At 35.8% G+C, this 19,721-nt stretch overlaps 1 long non-coding RNA gene across 1 annotated transcript; it reads left to right on the top strand.

Annotated features, from left to right (window-relative positions):
* Positions 1-4,016: 4,016 nt before the first annotated feature.
* LOC125277547 lies at positions 4,017-4,926 on the top strand. The gene is made up of 2 exons (XR_007186919.1): positions 4,017-4,149; positions 4,349-4,926. It is a non-coding gene; the product is annotated as an uncharacterized LOC125277547 (long non-coding RNA).
* The last annotated feature ends 14,795 nt before the right edge of the window (positions 4,927-19,721 follow it).

Raw genomic sequence — 19,721 nt, 5'->3', positions numbered from 1 at the left:
GGTATTCAAGGTTTCGATGATTCGTGATTACCTCAAAGCGATGTTTCGCTCCCTCCAGCCAGTGTCTCCACTCTTCCATAGCTAGATTGGTGGCCAGGAGCTCACAATTGCCGATGTCATAGTTCTAACCCCGGTGGTAGAAGCATCCACCTCGATGATGAAAGGAAGCTCTGGATCAGGATGGACCAGGATTAGAGTGGATCGGAAGGCTTCTTTGAGACAATGGTAAGCCTCTAGGGCAGATGGGTTCCAGGACAGAGACTTGGGCTGGCCTTTGAGAAGTGAGGTGAGAAGAGAACTGAGCAGACTGTAATAATTTTTTTTGAACCTTCTGTAGAAGTTGGAGAATCCCAGAAAGCTTTGCAGTTCCTTGATGTTGACTGGCTGGGGCCAGTTCCTGATAGTTTCCACCTTCCTCTGGTCCATCTGGATGCCGTGTCGATTTATGACAAAACCCAGGAAGTGTACGGAAGTCGTATGGAACTTGAGGTACAAGCTTGAGGTACAGATGGTGTAAGGATCTGCTTTACGTGTTGGCGATGTCTGGCCAGGTTCAGGGAGTATATGAAGATATCGTCGATGTAAACGATGATGAACTGCTGGCGGAACTCCCAGAACACCTCATTCATGTAGCCCTGGAAGACAGAGGGAGAGTTGGACAGGCCATAGGGCATAACCCGGTACTCATAGTGCCCGGAGGGAGTAACAAAGTCAGTCTTCCACTCGTCACCTCAGCGGATGTGAAAGAGGTTGTATGCACTCCACAGGTCCAGCTTGGAGAAGATGCAAGCTCCCCGTAGTTGTTCCAGTGCCGCTGGGACCAGAGGAAGAGGATAACTATATTTGACTGTCTGGAAGTTGAGATGACGGTAGTCGATGTACGGCCGCAAGCTTCCGTCCTTCTTGGCCACAAAGAAGAAGCTGGAAGTGGCAAGGGGTGTAGAAGGTTGAATAAATTGCTGTTGTAGCACCTCCTGTATGTACTCCTCAATGGCCTTCTGCTCGGGATGAGTAAGTTTTCATTTTTGGGTTTGCTTTGCTTTAATGTGAGAACTGTTTGAGAGCTGAACTGAGTTGTAAATTCCATACACGAATGGGTTTGCTGTGATAAAGTTATTCTATTCATTCATGCTTTGGATGGTTGTTTAAACGTGACTGAGACTAAGCGTACACCAATGTATGGGAAATCGCCAGTGAACAAATACCGTTACAACATCCACAGTCAAGTTGTGGTTTTGCACTTTTTAGAGTTTTGTCTTATGCTGTTTATTTGTTTTTTGTTTCTTTTGTCCTGTTCTCTGTGGAGGTGTCTATGTAAAATGTAAGACTGTCTTAACTGTGATAAGTGAAGCTAAGGGTTATGTTTTGCTAAGTTTGGGTATATGATTCTATTTGATTCTTGGTTGGTTTTCTAAAATAAATTTGCAAATGAAGTGATGTTTCCCTATGAGTTTAATTTGATTCTGCCCTTTCAATTCCCTCACATGTAATGGTGGTTTTTATTGAGCTATCCGGAGTTAACTTATTGACAAGATTAAAGGCCTGTCTGGCGCCCAAACAAACCGATAAATATATAAAATAATTATGATTAAATTTTTTTAAAGTTGAAGGGCTACCACCGCTACAAATTATTAAAGAATAAAACAGTTAAACATGAAAATCACCACAGTGGTACTTGGTGAGATGTAGAACAAGAATCTGGTGGCGTTTGCAGAAAACAATTTGATTTTATTTTTTTAATGAATTTTTTAAATGTATAGCGAGGTAAATAGTCTATGACTTTGAAATTGTTACGGTGTGCTGTGCTGAAGCACAACACACACTCAAAACATCAAGATCAGACGGGGAGTGAAGAGAGTGAGTCCATTATAAAGGGAGTGCTGATGATGAAGTCCAGGTGCAGGTGATGAGTGCTGGTGGGGAGATGACGAGGGAAGTGAGTGCAGGTGTGGAAACAGGAGGATCATGGGAAATAGAGTTCAGGAGATGAGAGAACTGTGACAGAAATATAATTATTAAAGAATGAAACAGTAAAAGAACATGAAAATCACCACAGTGGTACTTGGGAAAATGTAGAACAAGAATCATGTGAAGTTTGCAGAAAACAATTTGACTTTATTTACTTTTTTATGAACTTTTAAAATGTCTGTATATCAAGGTTAAATAGTTTATGACTTTGAGATATAATTATTAAAGAATGAAACGGTAAAAGAACATGAAAATCGCCACAGTGGTACTTGGGAAAATGCAGAGGTGGAGTTTGCAGAAAACAATGCTGCGTTCACGCAACCTCGTATTTACCGGAATCTTGAAATGACAACACATGACATTATATTCGGAGCTGTTCACGTCCTTTTGATCCTTGGACTGGGAATTATGCATTTCCATGGCACCACCATCAACGCCTAAACAGCGGTCAGGTGGTACAGAGGCCACGTGGTACATGTGGGAGCTTTCAGAAAACTCCCAGAGAATCAGGTGAAGTTTGCAGAAAACAATTTGATTTAATATTTTTATGAATTTTTAAAATATGTCTGTATTGTGAGGTAAATAGTCTATGACTTTGACATATAATTATTAAAGAATAAAACAGTAAAACAACATGAAAATCACAACAGTGGTAGCTACCTTTGAACATGTAGAACGATAATCAGGTGGAGTTTGCAGAAAACAATTTGATTTAATATTTTTATGAATTATTAAAATATGTCAAAGTCATATTAAAGAATAAAACAGTTAAACAACATGACAATCACCACAGTGGTACTTGGGAACATGTAGAACAAGAATCTGGTGAAGTTTGCAGAAAACATTTGATTTTATTGTTTGTTTGTTTTTTATGAGTTTTAAAAATATTTCTACCGATACCGGTTTAAACCAAGAGTGCCACGTGAGTCCTGAAAAGTGAAGCCAAAGCGTCTCGATCGCCCCGCGTGGCTGGATGCAGTAGAGGTCATAAACCCCACCCTCTCCATGTATTCCAGTGGGACGTGAGACAAACTAAACAATTAAATTTCACTTCTAATCTTTTTTTCCAAAGACAATTTCTGCCATTTTAGTCAGTTTTTATCACGCTGGTGTTAGTTCAAGTGTTCGTTCTTTAAATAAGTTCGGTTTTAGTTAGTTATTTGATGCTATAAAAAAACGTTAAAATAAAATAAAATAATTTAAAAAAGTATATTAAAGCTGAAATCAAACTTGAATGATGACAACACAGAAAAAAAATACTATAACTAGTGATCATCAAATCCTTTTAAAAGTTTATTTTACAGACTTTGTAAGCCTTCCACTTTTTTTTCCCACAAAACCTTTTTGCAGAAACCCAGTCAGTTTGGGTTAAAATTCTTTAAAAGATCTAGTATTAGCACTAGGCTTATAAACACTTAATTAATGAAATTAAATTAAGGACATGCATCAGAAAATTGGGAATGTTGGACAATAAATATATGACAGCTTGATTTTGCAGTGTTAATGTCCGTTAAAGCAAAAGTGTCCAAAAGAGGGAATTATGCGATAACTGATACAGCAGTGCATCATTGCCCATACGGTAAAAAAATATATTTTCAAATATATTTTTAAATATATTTCAAAATATACAAAAAATGGCCAAAAAATATATTCGGTAAAATATATTTTCAAATATAAATATATTTTCTAAAAATATATTTTTTGGACATTTTTTGTATATTTTTAAAAAATATATTTTCAAATATATATACATAAATATATTTTCTAAAAATGTATTTTTTGGCCATTTTTTGTATATTTTTAAAAAATATATTTTCTAAATATATTTTACAAAAGCATTTAAAAATATATTTTGCCCTACATATATTTCAACCCAAAAAAAAATACATTCACATGTCACATTTGAAAAACTTTTATTTGTTGTCTATAACACATGAACATTTGAATAAAAAATTCAGCAAGGAACATACTTTACAATGTTCAAAAAATTACTGTTCTGACCATTTAAGTAGTCATTTAATTTTTGGATTTATTTCATTGGCTAAGATATATCATGTGACTTAGGTTAGAGGTCACGGCAGCCATCTTAGATTTCACTTCACTATAGCAGTGATGCAGCAGCAGATGTCTCTCTGATAAAGGCTATATTCTTGTCATTTCATGCCAAAGAGGCCATCGTCTGTAAGTTTAATTGTTCATTGATTTTTATTTATGTTAAAAAAGAAGTATTTCATGGCATTTAAAATAATTTGTTGAACATTCATCAAAGAAGATTGTTAATATCTCACTTTCATATACTAGCGCTAAATTCTGTTTCTCTCTTAAAAGTTAGATTTATTCTTACTTGATACTTAATATATGCTTTATGTTTGTATTTTAGTTTCACAAAATACGATGTTGGCAACTGAAGATTTCAAGTAAAACACTGAAAGAGAACTCTTTTGGTTTCGACTTTTTCTTCATCCCTCATCCTGTTTAACTATCTGTCGAGGTGCAACCTACTTGCAGCAGGGACAGAATAATTACAATATTCAAACAAATATAACTTTTTTGCTTTCAAGAAGTCTCAGCTTCCCCAGTTCAAATCCTCAAAGCCTCTTTGGACACATTTGGAAATCTCTTCTTGACTGTGAGACAAAAATCAGTTATTTTTTATAACTTGATGTTTCTAGTAAATTTTCCTTTCTCCAAGTATTGACTTACCGTATATATGGCTGCCGTGGTTTCCTCGTCAAGGGCACTTTTTCTATCTCTACCACTGTACTCATACAAAAGACAAAACACAATAACTGAACATGTGTACAGGTACAGAGGGCATGCACTTTGTCTTCTGACTAGTTTTGGATTTCCTGATATTTTTGTTTACACTGGAACTAAAACAATTACATGTATACTGGATTTTAAAGATATTTAATGGGCATATTTTTGGACAGTACAGTAAAGAAACGAATGATTGAGGAGAGGTCGAATTAGCCTTTCTTTACACTTCTGCATTGCATTTTCACTTTTACAAATGAAGGGATAGTGGAATATCACAAAGTCACTCATTTAAGCTAACTTAACTCTAAGGGATAATCCACCCAAAAACAGAAATGATCTCATTTACTTACCCTCAAGCTTTTCCAGTTGATTATGACATTCTCTTTTTCTGTGGAATACACACAGAGATATTTAGAAAAATACTCAACCTCTGTGTGTTCACACAAGAAGGTCAAAAACCAAACAAAGTGAACATGATGGTAATCCACATGACATCAATTGACAAATCAACTTCTTCTGAAGTGAAACAATAGGTGTGTTTGAGGAAAATACTATTATATGTTAAATTTGTTACACTACAGATTTGCCAACTGTCCAATATGGGCTCAAAGTCAACATGTTGTAATTTGTGATGTGTGTTTTAAAGCTTGAGTCATTTGGAAGCACAGACCTAAAAATATTAGTATTTTTCTAACACACACCTAGTGTTTCACTTCAACTAGGGTCAAGTTGACTACTGTTGTTTTTTACTCTGTGTGGTTTTTTAAGTGTCAACTTTACACTTGCACTCACAGAGATGGATTATTTTCCAAAAATCATAATTTGAAAGAAAGTCATAATTCTGAGAGTATTTTCATTTTTGGGTGGAGTATCCCTTTTTTTTAGTATTATCAGAAACAAAAACTTTATTTTTCTTAGCCAAAAAAAAAAAAAAAAAAAAAAAAAAAAATCTGTAGTTTGGCCTTTATATTTAAATTCAACTGTTGAATTTTGAATTCTGTTAATTTCATGTTTATTACTGTGAAGCTCTTTTGTATAAAGTGCTACAGAAATGAAGATGACTTGACTATGAACATTATCCTGTACCTATGACTTGTGGTCAGAGGCTCTCCAGCACAATCGTTGGGCTGGTGGGGCAGACAGCAAGTGGACAAGCGTCTTGACAGATGGGTTTGGACCCACACCTGTTCCAGACAGAAAGAGATATTAACACAAGTGCAGAGAACATATCAATTCATAAATTACACAATAAAATAATATAATTTGCTTAACAGTGCTTAATTTAAAAATATATTTTACTTCTTAAAGTGTCTCATCATTCTCACCTTGTTGCTGTTGCACAAACTATCTCTTCTTCTGCTACTGAAAATAAAAAGTAGATTTTTTACAGTAATGAATGACACATGTAAACCTGTAGGTCATGACAAATAAGCATCTTTTGTTATTGAATCACTGGCTCAACTGGTTCATTGAAAACAGTTTGTCATTCAGCAGAAAGTGAATAAAAATTATACTATAGTAACCTAGGCTGTATTAATATTAATAATAATAATATTAGTAGAAAGATTGAGCGTATGAATGCCATTAATGTCAAACCAGCATATGCCTGAACTCTAATAACGAGCGAATAACGTGTGCCTAATTAACAAGTTTAGTAAAACATTTAAATTTAGCAAAAAAAAAAAAAAAAACACTTACGTTACAGGCTCCACTATCAGTGACAGGATCACGTGAGCATCATCGATCGACAACAGCAGAGGGCTGTTTCATAAAAGATGCTAAGAAAAGCGAGGATTAAACTCCAAAACCTGACTTGAATTAACCTAACAAATGAGTTTGGGCTAAAACGGTTTCATAAAAGGTAATTGAAGTTCACGCAGTCCCGCTAATTCGATCCAGGTTTACCTAGTCAAGATAATTTCGCGTGCACGCTTTTCTTAAGCAGCCCTAGAGGTCGATCATGGATCAAATCGATCCACCATAGGAAACGGCATACATTTTGTGCTATTTTATCATAGACAGTAAAAGAAATGGACACAGCGACCCCATTGGAACTCAATTGAGACAAGTGAAGCCCATTTTTAGCGATTTTTAGCACTTCCGTTTCTGACGCGCAGACTCAAACTAAGCTTGATGACGTCTGCAACCTGTCTGACAGATGTAAATCTTCTAGTAGCTGTGCGTGCAAACTGCCATCGTTAATCTTGCAGAGACGGCGAGCTTGAGCGGGGAGTTCTTTGGCGTGAGTAAGCAGGAGTAAGTATTCTGATTAATTATTTTGTATAATATTTTAAAATGTAACGCCAGTACGCCATCTCTCTTGACATCTCCCCGATTGCCTGCGAGCTTCTCCTCATGTCTGTACGGTAATTTCTCTACTGTGCGACAGAGAGTCGAGTGGTTATGACGCAATCGTTAGCCTATTTTTACAAAAACTGTATCTACGGGGCCATAATGTAACATAGAAGGTAATGGAGCCCTTTATACATTGTCGTGTATCTTTAGAAATAAATAATGGACAAATGGAGTCTTTAAACACCTCAGATGTAAAGTTATTCACTGTCAAAGTGACGCCAAAATGAATGGGAGTCAATGGGGATGCTAACGCAAGTGAAGTTCTGCTACAAGATGGCGGCACCCGGCCGACTTCAACTTCCGGTCGACTTCCTTGGGCACTGTATTTTATGCGTTTGAGACATGGTGTTTTCCTTAGTGCATAACTTACTTTTCACAAGTTTATTCTCCATCTGTAAATGTTAGAAAGTCATGCAAATATTTCCATTTTGAGGCTAAACTTCACATTGAACGAGCGCTGCTGCGCGCATGCGCGCTAAACAGACGGGACGCAATAGAAGCGCAATAATTCTAAAATATACATTTCGCTAAAATATTTGATGTTGGACATCAATGTAATGTATTCATATATTTTAAAACAATCTAATTAAATATTGGGCACAAAACATTTAGCCAGTAAGAAAGGAAAACATACACACATATATATATATATATATAAAAAATTCAGGTTGATTAGGACATTTTTCCCAGTCATTTCAATAGCAAAAAGTGTCCTAATCAACCTGAATTCCATATATATATATATGAGACCAGAATATAGATTAAATATGGGCCTTGGAAAAGGCTAGCTGACTTTATTGTGCTTTGACTACAGTGGGTAGTTTCAGTGTGGACAACAACCATGCATGCCACTTCAGCAGGCTGCATCTTACTCTGTCACTCTTCTCATAGCTTTTTCTGGCTCTGAAACACTCACTTGGTATTTCTCCTGCTCTTTGTCTAGCAAAAAAATCACTCATCACTTAATGAAAGCTTACAAATGAAGGCCTGATTGTTTCAGGGGCCTCGTCACAGGTTTATTGATTTTGAATTTCTGTGTTACTTTTGCTATATTTTCACACTTAAAACAATGATTTGGTAATCCTCTTGTATTCTTCTGTGCTAAGAAATAAGTCTCCTGACAGTTCTCTCCCAAGTGCTTCCATTGTTGTCAGCATTAAGTCTAAGAATGATTCAGTGGGCTATATAACACTTAATTTTTAAGAAATTACTTCTCTTTAAATGTTTTGTTTCTCATCATACTTACCTTTTAATAAAATATTAAAATAATAAAAATGTCTTAAACTTACACAAATATATGTTTATTTAGCACAATTTAGTAAATGTGTGTATTTTATATTATATATATATATATATATTATATATATATATAAAATATACACACATAATAATATACACATAATATACACACACACACACACTATATATATATATATATATATATATATATATATATATATATATATATATATATATATATGTTAATAAAGTCAAATAATTGTATGTGAGAGAGTCAGTTGTAATATCATTGCGTTCCTATTGGTCAGTGTTAGAGGAGCTCAGCTTAGCCTGGTTGTTAGCCTGCTTCGGAGCAGGCTAGCTGCAAAGTGTAAATCTCCATAGTAACTTAATGTAGATTAATTTAGCCTCCCTTCATGCAACCGAGTCAGGGCTAAATTCAGCCAGGATAACTGGAAAATCCCAGCTTAATCCCTTATCTTGCTTTTGTGCAATACCCCCCAGGCAGCACACGGCTCCCAAACACTCTACAGCTGAAATTTACAAAAATATTAAACAGTTTTTTGTGTGTAACGTTAGTTTTCACTAGTGTCCAAATTAAAAACAACTAACGTTAAAACGGAAATCTGTAAATATCAAATGTGTCTCCTCATGTGAGCAAATTAAACAGGGCATTAAATTGACAAATAAAGTAAAAAAAAAAAAAACATGACAAAACAAAACATTATACATTCATAGTAGCAATTAACATTACATATGTGAAAAATGACGACTAAAAATAAAGTTATAGCTCTTACCTTTTACTCCGAGAACTCCCGGTTGACTGACGACCGTTACAGATCAAAATGACGCGCATGCGCAGTAGCGCTGCTAGTGGTTTTCCCATTCAAATTACGTCACAGTTAACATCGTACATCTAGCGATTTTATTCATCTATTTATATGTAATTGATGTAGATTTAAACGCTATATTACTGACAATAAATTAAATAAATAAATAAATAAATTAATAAATAATAGACTAAAACAAACATTTTTATTCTGAGGTGCCATAATCACTCTGTATTTGTTGGGAAGATCATATGTGAACAAAGTGGTCAATGTGGAAAATATCGGGAAATAATTTTTTCCCGGAAATTCATATTTTTTCTGTAAGTGTTTAAAATTATTCTAACATAATGGATAGTTTTGATTGCAAGGCTTTCTTCCACCCACATTTGCATTGTTGACTGTAAGATTGAAAATGTATTTTCTTGCGCCCTGAAATATATTTTTATATATAAATATATTTTCTTGCCCCTGAAATACATGTTTAAATATATTTTAAGTATATGAAGGTTGAAACAAAATATATTTTCAGTTTCAAAAATATATTTCATTGAACTTCACTGTAACATATATTTACCATATATTTAAAATATATTTTGGCCAGATAAAATACATTTTTTTACCGTATGGGTGTCGTTATAGCGTGATCCATTCCCAGCTAACAATGACCTGGCGGTCCGCCAGCGTTTTTTGGGCGGCACAAATTCAGCGGCTAGACACGGTCGGACCACCATCGGCAATCTGAAGATGCCGTCGGTCTGACAGCGTTCCCAGCTAACACAGTTACGTTGTGACAACGTCACTGGACCGGACCATATTCGTTGTAGCGACGTACCAAATAACGTTCTAGGGACGTAACTTTGTGATTCCCTTATTCGTCGTGGCGACGTTATAGTGGTACGTCTCTGTAACGTGAGGAGTACGTCTCAACGACCAAACTGGCACGTTGTAAAAACGTAACTGGATCGGCTCATATTAGTCGCAGCGACGTTCCAAATAACGTTCTAGGGACGTAACTTTGTGATTCCCATATTCGTCGTGGCGACGTTATGGCGGTACGTCGCTGGAACGTGACAGTAACGTCTCAACGACCAAACTGGCACGTTGTGAAAACGTAACTGGATCGGCTCATATTAGTTGCAACGACGTCCCGAATAACGTTCCAGCGAGGTAACTTTGTGATTCCCATATTCGTCGTGGCGACGTTATAGCGGTACGTCGCTGGAACGTGACAGTAACGTCTCAACGACCAAACTGGCACGTTGTGAAAACGTAACTGGATCGGCTCATATTAGTTGCAACGACGTCCCGAATAACGTTCCAGCGACGTAACTTTGTGATTCCCATATTCGTTGTGGCGACGTTTTAATGGTACGTTGCTGGAACATGACAGGTACGTCCTAAAGACCAAAATACCACCTCGACCTTTATCTTAAAATCTGCTTCTCACCTTTACTCCGGGGAATGGAAATTGTGCACCGTCCATAACCTTGAAATCAATGCAGAACTGATAAACACTTCATTCTCTGCTATAAAACCTTATAATAAATTCTAATTGTTATAGGGAATTGTATTGCTTTGGTTAATACATTTGCAGATCAAAATATGTAGTGGAAACCAATAGAAACCCTCATTAAATTCTGACAGAAAATGGCTAGAAACAAACTGCATCCATGAAATCATCAGCATTGTTATTTTGTACAATTACTAAGCCAATACATTTGAATATTACCATGTAACCATGTTTTAACCATGTAAAGTGTTAACACATGAATTCATAAATTGAACACATTCATAGATCAAACAATACAATCAATAAATAAATGTAACCAGTGATTAATATGTTTTATTCTTTTAATTGACAAAGTGTTTTATCATTAGATGGGTATAGTTAAATAATGATTTTATCAATTATATTTATAGATACTCTTATGATTACTACTATCCATAATTTGGCACAAAAATGACAAAGATATGAAAAAGATTCAGCAGATATTTTATTAATTTATTTGCAAAAAATATATATTAAACCATTTCCTAAGTGTCCTGTATGAGGCAGCTGCTACAAATATACTGAGGTAATGTGCTTTAATACTGCTTTACTGCCAGACAATATCACAATTACCAAAGATATACAGTCCTTGAGCTTCTCAAAAGCTAAAAAAAATCCAGAAGATGACATTCATAAAGAGTAAAAGATATGTATAAAGAACAATATAGAGATTTTTAGCATTTCTTCAAATAATAGTTTGGCCCACCCAAAAATACATGTACAGTTTTTGTTCAAGAAAATGAACATGTGGACTTTGAGGAAGAATTTGAGATCTCTCATTACCGTGTCCTCAGCTGTGTATAACACTCTTGCCAACAGTGTTGTAGAGGTAGATGATGGAGAGTTGTGAGAGAAGAGGAAGAGGGTCTTTCTCAGGTTCTTCTGAGGTAAGGATAGGAGGATGGTCTCTATATATTCACTTTGGATTTTTGCAAACTGGAAGCTAAAAAAATATATATTATAGTAGTTATTGTAGTCAGGTTTATTGTTTGTTAGAAAGGTATGAGGAAAGCATGTTTAACTTACATGTTCCTCCTCTTCTTCATCTTGAGCTGCACTGTCACCTCGGTCACCACTGCCATCATCATCCTCCTCTGGCAGCTGAAAGGTTGAATTAAATTGTTAGAAGTTGCATTTTTACTTTTAAAAGCAGTCTCTTCTACTTACCAAGGCAGCATTTGATGAAAAAATACAGTAAAATAATAATATTGTGAAGTAGTTTTACTTTAATATTCTAAAATAGTTTTACTATTAACTGTTTTCTATTTTAATCTATTTTTAAAAGTAAGTTATTCCTGTGATCAAAGTTGAATTTTCAGCATCATTACTCCAGTCTTCAGTGTCACATGATCCTTCAGAAATCATTCTAATATGATGATTTGATGCTCAAGAACACAAAAATATGAAGCAGCACATTTCAAAAGAAATGTCGAGCATCAATTCAGCATATTAGAATGATCAAAGATCAAGTGGCACTGAAGACTAGAAAAATTATGCCGAAAATTTTCCATCAAAGGAATAAATTAAATTTTGCTACATCTTCCAAATCTCAATATCTTTGATTGGCAGTGTACATTATTACATTTAGATAATAAACAGTGCACAAATTCTCAAAGAACTTACATTAACGATTACTTCAAGCTGGGGACACACTGAACTGAACGACTAGAAGAAACATTCTAAGACTGAAATCAACACACTTAAAAACTGTTTCCTTCGACTGAAGTGGATTTAAATACTTACAGATTATAAAAGACTGAATGCAACTGGCTCTGACTCTATGTGTTTGGGCAAGATCAGTTAATTAGTTTATTTATAATCGGCCTTACAGTCGTTAAGTGTGTCCCTGGCTTTAGTCGTTGTTGCAGCCTCCTCAAAAATACATCTTTCTGTACACGAAGGCAAGAAAAAAATATTTTAAGAAAAAATAAAGTAAGGGCATATTTCATGTAGCCTAAATTAATTGCGATTATGAAGTTTTTTTTAAATTTTTGATAGTATTTTGAAATCATTAAAATATGTATATATTGTGAGTTACAACATTATTTGTTTTTATCATGACATGAATTCATGTCGTTCCAAACCTGTTAAGACTTTCGTTCCTCTTCAAAACACAAATAAAGATAATTTAATGAAATCTGAGAGCTTTCTGTCCCTCCATTGACAGTCTACACAACTGCCACTTTGATGTTTAAAACAAAAGTTCATACAGATCGTAAATCTAATCTAATGAATATTGAGAGGTTTAGTTCAAATTTTCTGAATAAACTCGATCACTTTATATAATGAACAAATTTAATACACTAGTGAATATACAAACAAGTACAGTTGAGCTTCCATTTATGTTCGCTAATTAATGTTTATATGTAAATAAAAGTCTAAACTCAAACTGTATATTGCATTAAGCGAACAAGTCTCTTTGAAGTTCATGTTCAAATTTGGACTAAACTGCTCCATTCATATGGATAACTTTTACAATCTCTTTATGAACTTTTTGAAGTATCAAAGTGTTAGTTGCATGGTCTGTAAATTGAGGGAGATAACGCTCAGATTTCATTAAAATATCTTCACTTATGTTTCGAAGATGAACAACACATTCTTGCATGTTCGGAATGACATAAGGGTGAGTAATTTTTTTTTTTTCATTTTTGTGTGAACTAACACTTTAGGCAGGCGTACACTTTGTAAGTTCGAACACTCAGTAGTTTGTGAGCCCTTGCATACAAGTTAGTTAACCCGATAATCATGTCAAAGCAGTTGGTACATTGCACGACTGCACTACACAGCTTTTCTTTGTTTTAAAAACAGACTTAACATTTATCTATTATGGGTCCTAATTAGGAGACGATGAGCACATTAAGCTTTGTGCCATGCTGTTTATATTTATCAAGGAGTAAAAATGCCCCTTTCAACGCCCAAAACAAGAAGCTTGCGGATGAGATGATGAGAGGAAGGAGATTTTGGATTGTATTTGATAGTCAAATTGATTCGAACAGTTTTAATCGAACAGATTTTAAAAAAGCTTTAATTATGCCCTTTCAATCCGAATTAAATGTCAATTGGACCCGGCCAATTCATTTCAACTAATGTGGTTACATGTGACTTTAAACACAGCTAATGTTGCTGCTATAGCTTCAGATTTAAAAAAGTTATAGGGTTGCCAAGCAGCCTATGTGATGTGATTGTGTATCATTTGAGACTATACAATAGCTGCATTTACATGGACCCTAATAATTAATTTGTAATCGGACTAGTTGCACAGTCGAATTAAAGGGATAGTTCACCAAAAAAATGAAAATTCTATCATCATTTACTCACCTTCAGCTTGTTCCAAAGCTATATAAAATATTTTAAAGAAAGTTTGTTACCGTTACCAGGCTGCCTTGGGCCAACATTGACTTCCATAGTAGAAAAAAAAAAAAAAAAAAACTATGGAAGTCAATGGTGTTTTTTAACAGAAGAAATGTATACAGCTTTGGAACAAGCTGAGAGTGAGTAAATGATGACAGAATTTTCAGTTTTGGGTGAACTATCCCTTTAAGTCACATGCAACCATGTCATTCAGAATAAATTTGCCAAATCAGATTTTCAAAATTTCATTCTGATTGTAAGGGGTGGTTTAAACCTTTTTCTAATCTGTTCGATAGGACATGTAAACACTTGATCAGATTAAAAACTGAAATTTGAAAGTGTAAAGCATGTGTAACCATTGTTGTTGAATGAATGCAGTGTAATAAATGACGGTTGTCATAAAATTTCAAAATGCTTCTGTTTAGTTTTGAGCATTTTTACTGCTTGATAAATATAAACAGCATGGCACATGCTTCATGTTCTCTGCGTCTCCTAATCAGGACCTGGAATGATAAATATAAAGTCTGCTTTTTGAAACAGAAAAGAAACAATGACAGGATGATGGTTAATATGCACCAACAGCGGGAAAGTCTGTAATTTTGGACAGACAGTGCATTTTAAAATATCAAATCCGATTTCTAAATAAATGTACACATCACCTATATTCAGATTCATCAATCACAATGATTTCTGAATTAAATAAAAAGTGTAAATGTATCAAATAGTAAAATTGCTGACCCCTCAAATTCAGAATTATTAACATCTCCTTGTCTCTGTGAGTAATTGAATTGTGAAATTCAACCCTGTGAATTACCTGTTTGTCCTCCTGAGCCTTTTAAAGGGTTAGTTCACCCAAAAATGAAAATTCTGTCATTTATTACTCACCCTCATGCCGTTTCAGACCCGTAAGACATTAATCTTCAGAACACAAATTAAGATATTTTAGTTGAAATCCGATGGCTCAGTGAGGCCTCCATAGGGAGCAATGGACACTTTCTCTCTCAAGATCCATAAAGGTACTAAAAACATATTTAAATCAGTTCATGTGAGTACAGTGGTTCAATATTAATATTATAAAGCGACAAGAATATTTTTGGAACGCCAAAAAAAAAAAAAAAAAAAAACGACTTATTTAGTGATGGCCAATTTCAAAACACTGCTTCATGAAGCATCGGAGCACAAATGAATCAGTGTGTCGAATCATGATTCAGATCGCGTGTCAAACTGCCAACGGCTGACATCACGTGACTTTGGCGCTCCGTACAGCAGATTCGACACACTGATTCATCTGTGCTCCGATGCTTCCTGAAGCAGTGTTTTGAAATCGGCCATCACTAAATAAGTCGTTATTTAGTTTTTTTGGCGCTCCAAAAATATTGTCACTTTATAATATTAATATTGAAGCACTGTACTCACATGAACCGATTTACATTTACATTTACATTTATTCATTTGGCAGACGCTTTTATCCAAAGCGACTTACAAGTGAGGAATACAACAAGCGAGTCGTCATGACGAGGCAAATAGACAAGAAGTGCTCATAATACAAGTTATAGGCAGTGCTCAGATTATCCTAAACTACAATAGAGAGGGATTAGAGGAAAGTGAAAGGATAAGAATAAGAAGGTTTTTTTTTTTTTTTTTTGTTTTTTTTTAAGATGAGGTCAAGTGCTCACGAAAGAGATGGGTTTTCAGCTGTCTTTTGAATATTGCCAGGGATTCCGCATTCCGGATGGAGGCAGGAAGATCGTTCCACCAGCAAGGAACAGTGAACGAGAACGTTCTGGAAAGTGATTTTGTGCCTCTCTGTGATGGTACCACAAGCCTTCGCTCCTTTAATGAGCGCAGGTTTCTGGTAGGAGTGTAGACTCGTAAGAGTGAGTGGAAGTAGGAGGGTGCTGAGCCTGTGGCAGATCTGTAAGCAAGCGTCAACGCCTTGAATTTAATGCGAGCAGCAAGTGGTAGCCAGTGAAGAGAGATGAAGAGAGGCGTGACGTGGGCTCTTTTGGGCTCGTTGAAGACGAGACGTGCTGCTGCGTTCTGAATCATTTGTAGAGGCTTGATTGTGCATGATGGCAGTCCAGCCAGAAGAGCATTGCAGTAATCAAGCCTAGAAATGACCAGGGCCTGGACCAGAAGTTGTGTTGCATGTTCTGTTAGAAAGGGCCTGATTTTCCTGATGCTGTATAGTGCAAATCTGGATGACCGAGCTGTCTTTGCAATGTGGTCTTTGAAGGACAGTTGGTCATCAAGGATTACTCCAAGATTTCTGGCCGAATTTGACGGGGTAATTGAGGATGTACCTAGCTGGATGCTGAAATCGTGATTTAGAGTCGGATTGGCAGGGAAGACGAGAAGCTCAGTCTTAGCCAGGTTGAGCTGTAGATGATGTTCTTTCATCCATGCCGAGATGCCCGCCAGACAGCTTGAGATTCGTGCAGCTACTGTGGGATCATCTGGTTGGAATGAAAGGAAGATTTAAATATGTTTTTAGTACATTAATGGATCTTGAGAGAGGAAATGTCCATTGCTCCCTATGGAGGCCTCACTGAGCCATCGGATTTCAACTAAAATATCTTAATTTGTGTTCTGAAGATTAACGAAGGTCTTACGGGTGTGGAACGACATGAGGGTAAGTAATAAATGACAGAATTTTCATTTTTGGGTGAACTAACCCTTTAACGAGAAGGCTGCTTTTATGGCTGGATGCTGATTGACACACCTTTTGACCATGTTCTCACATCCAGGACAACAAAATGATCAAGCAGACCTGAAACAAATGACCATGATTGAAATCACTTTAAATCCATTTAGTCTTACCTAAGTGATATTGGAAAAATGAGGCATAGTTGTTCACCCAGTATACGCTGCTGGAATATGGTCTGCATGATGAATGATCTCTTGATCCTGGACCCGTGCAGTCCACCTGGAGATTATCTGAATGATATGTGGTTGTATATAAAGGGCAATTAATGATTGAACGTTACATACATACCGATAGCAGCACCATTAGTCCAGGACCTTATAAATATCTACTGGTACTGAACAAGTCAGAAACTAATTTAATACCCACCCCTGCTTATAATCATTGTTGTCGTGTTGTTGCTGCACAGGCTGTCTCTCCTCCAGCTGCTGAAAATAAAAAGTATGTTAGATTTATAGGAATGAATAGACTCACACATAACGTTCACGTTAAACCAATAAGTGGCGACAAACGAGAATATATTGTTATAAACAACTCTAAATCATTGATTTGGCTGCTTCACTGGCTGTCATTACAAAGAATTTAAGTAAACAAATCGTGAAGTAATTAACCGTGTCTGATTAACCGTTTTATACAGATTTTATTGAATTTTCAATATGGTTCATATGAGCTTCAGGGAGGCCATGCAGGGTGTAAAATAAAAAAAAAACACTTTACTACAGTTGCCGTTTAACGAATGTAAGTGATTATTCTGCCGTTTATAGCATTAAACAGTGAACGTTACACTTAAAATAACTAAAATAAAAATATAAAACTTCGTCTCAGATAATTTTAACGTTAACGCTACCTCAGACCGCCTCACGGGGACAGCGCTCGTGCGCACATTAACCAAACGTAATTTATTTATGAAATACATTTAGAAAATCAAAAACACTACACTAACATTACTCATCACAAGTGATATTTAGTGTCACATGGGCAAAAACGATGAATAAAAGCAGATTTGTAGGGCTTACCTTTTACTCCGTGTCCGTCTGCTGGAAGTCGACCGTTACAGAACAAAATGATGCGCATGCGCAGTACTCAAGATTCTCCGAAAGTCCGTTAGACTTGCTCATTTAAAATTTCGAATTTGTCTCGCGCGTGCCCCATCCAATAAATCTCCTTCATTCACAAACACAAAATATAATATATAAACATGTCCATAACTTTTGACGCTCTAACGGTTAAACAGAACGGCATGCATCTTGCGGAAGAACATTGTAGCCGGAGCTACTTCTCTCTGTTTATGTCTATGACGAATCACGCAGGTATTTGTGCTACTCCGCGGCAGTTCCTACCAGACTGGTCTAAAATAGTCCGAATATAAACACTTATTCTAGGTGTAGCCTACCATAATGATTCAGGGTACAACAAAAAACGGTTTGGAAAATGTATTCATGTTGTACATTCCCATTGTATATTTTTTGTAAATTTTGAACACAAAAAGTTACATACAAAAGGTTATCAGGAGACCAATGGACCACGTCGCTACTCCGTGGGATTAACCAGCGACGTCTTTTGAGGACGTGCCCGCGACGTTTCTGGAACGTTAGCCAAGATTCTTAAAAAAATAAATAAATGGAACTTTACCACGACGTCCTCACAACGTTGTCATTCAGAAAACCTCTTGTTCACAAACATATGAATAATCACAATTTATTAAGTAAATTTAGTTTTGCTGGCAAATATTTTATGAATATGTAGTAGGCTATTAGGTATATCTCAAATATAAATAAAACTATGTCGATTCATTTAAAAAGCTTGAATCAATTAAATTTACCCATAATATCCAAATGCCATCCCAGATAGCAAAAATCATCTGGCCCAGATCTGGCCCAGACACTTCTTAAGATCTGGGCCAGATCCGTGAAACGGACCTGGGCCGGTGTCTTTTGGCACAACGGGCCAATACCGGCACGGATCCGTTTTTCCTCATCTGGACCAGCACTGGGCCAGCTCCGGACCAGATGTGGATTCCTGTATGCTGATTTGGCCCAGATGTGGGCCAGATCTGGTCCAGCTCTGTTCTGGATCTGGCCCAGAACCATGCCGGATCAGGGCCAGCTCATTTTGTATACAGTACCCGCTCCCCCTCCCCCTCTCTAAATAGTATACATATCTAGAATTTCAAGAATGTTCTCATAAATATTAAATATCTTATTGTCTGATATTTTTTCTGTTAAGTTTTAACATTAAATACTTAGGCAATACAAAGTTTAAAGTACTGATTTAGATTTATAGACAATTAATGTACTGAAAACTTTTACACTAAAATACCACTTTATAATCTATTGTTAGCACTACCTCAGCAGCAACTACTTTACAGTAAACATACATTCAAAATACAATTGAACAGAGTAAATTTGACATAATCAAGGGCTTTATCTTTTGATCCATCTTCTATTTAATAGGCATATTAAAACAAATACACAAAATGCAAAACAGTGGATCTTTTCTTTTTATTTTGATAATTTTTGCACAAGTACTAAAAGTTTATATAAAACACTTAAGTGTCTCTACTTGCCATTAAACTGTTAGTTCACTCCAAAATAAAACATTCTGTCATTATTTACACTCTCATTTTGTTCTGCAACCGTAAGACTTTCATTCATCTTCAGGACACAAATTAAGATCTTTCTGATGAAATACGAGAGCTTTCTGTTCCTCTGTTGACAGCTATGCAACTACCACTCTAATGCTCAAAAAGTTCATAAAGAGATTGTAAAACTAATCCATATAAATCGAGCGCTTTAGTCCAAAATTTTCTGAAGAGACACAAGCGCTTGATTTGATGAATGGATTGAATTTAGGATTTTATTCACATATAAGCATTTATAAACTGACACATCAGTTGTGGTAAAGGGAAGCTCAAGCATGTTCACTGATGTGCGAGAACCAATAAAGTTCATTCTCGTGTTACACA

The sequence above is a fragment of the Megalobrama amblycephala genome, linkage group LG10, assembly GCF_018812025.1.
Source record: "Megalobrama amblycephala isolate DHTTF-2021 linkage group LG10, ASM1881202v1, whole genome shotgun sequence".
In the NCBI taxonomy this organism is placed as follows: domain Eukaryota; kingdom Metazoa; phylum Chordata; class Actinopteri; order Cypriniformes; family Xenocyprididae; genus Megalobrama; species Megalobrama amblycephala.
This window is presented reverse-complemented; position numbering and strand designations above follow the sequence as displayed.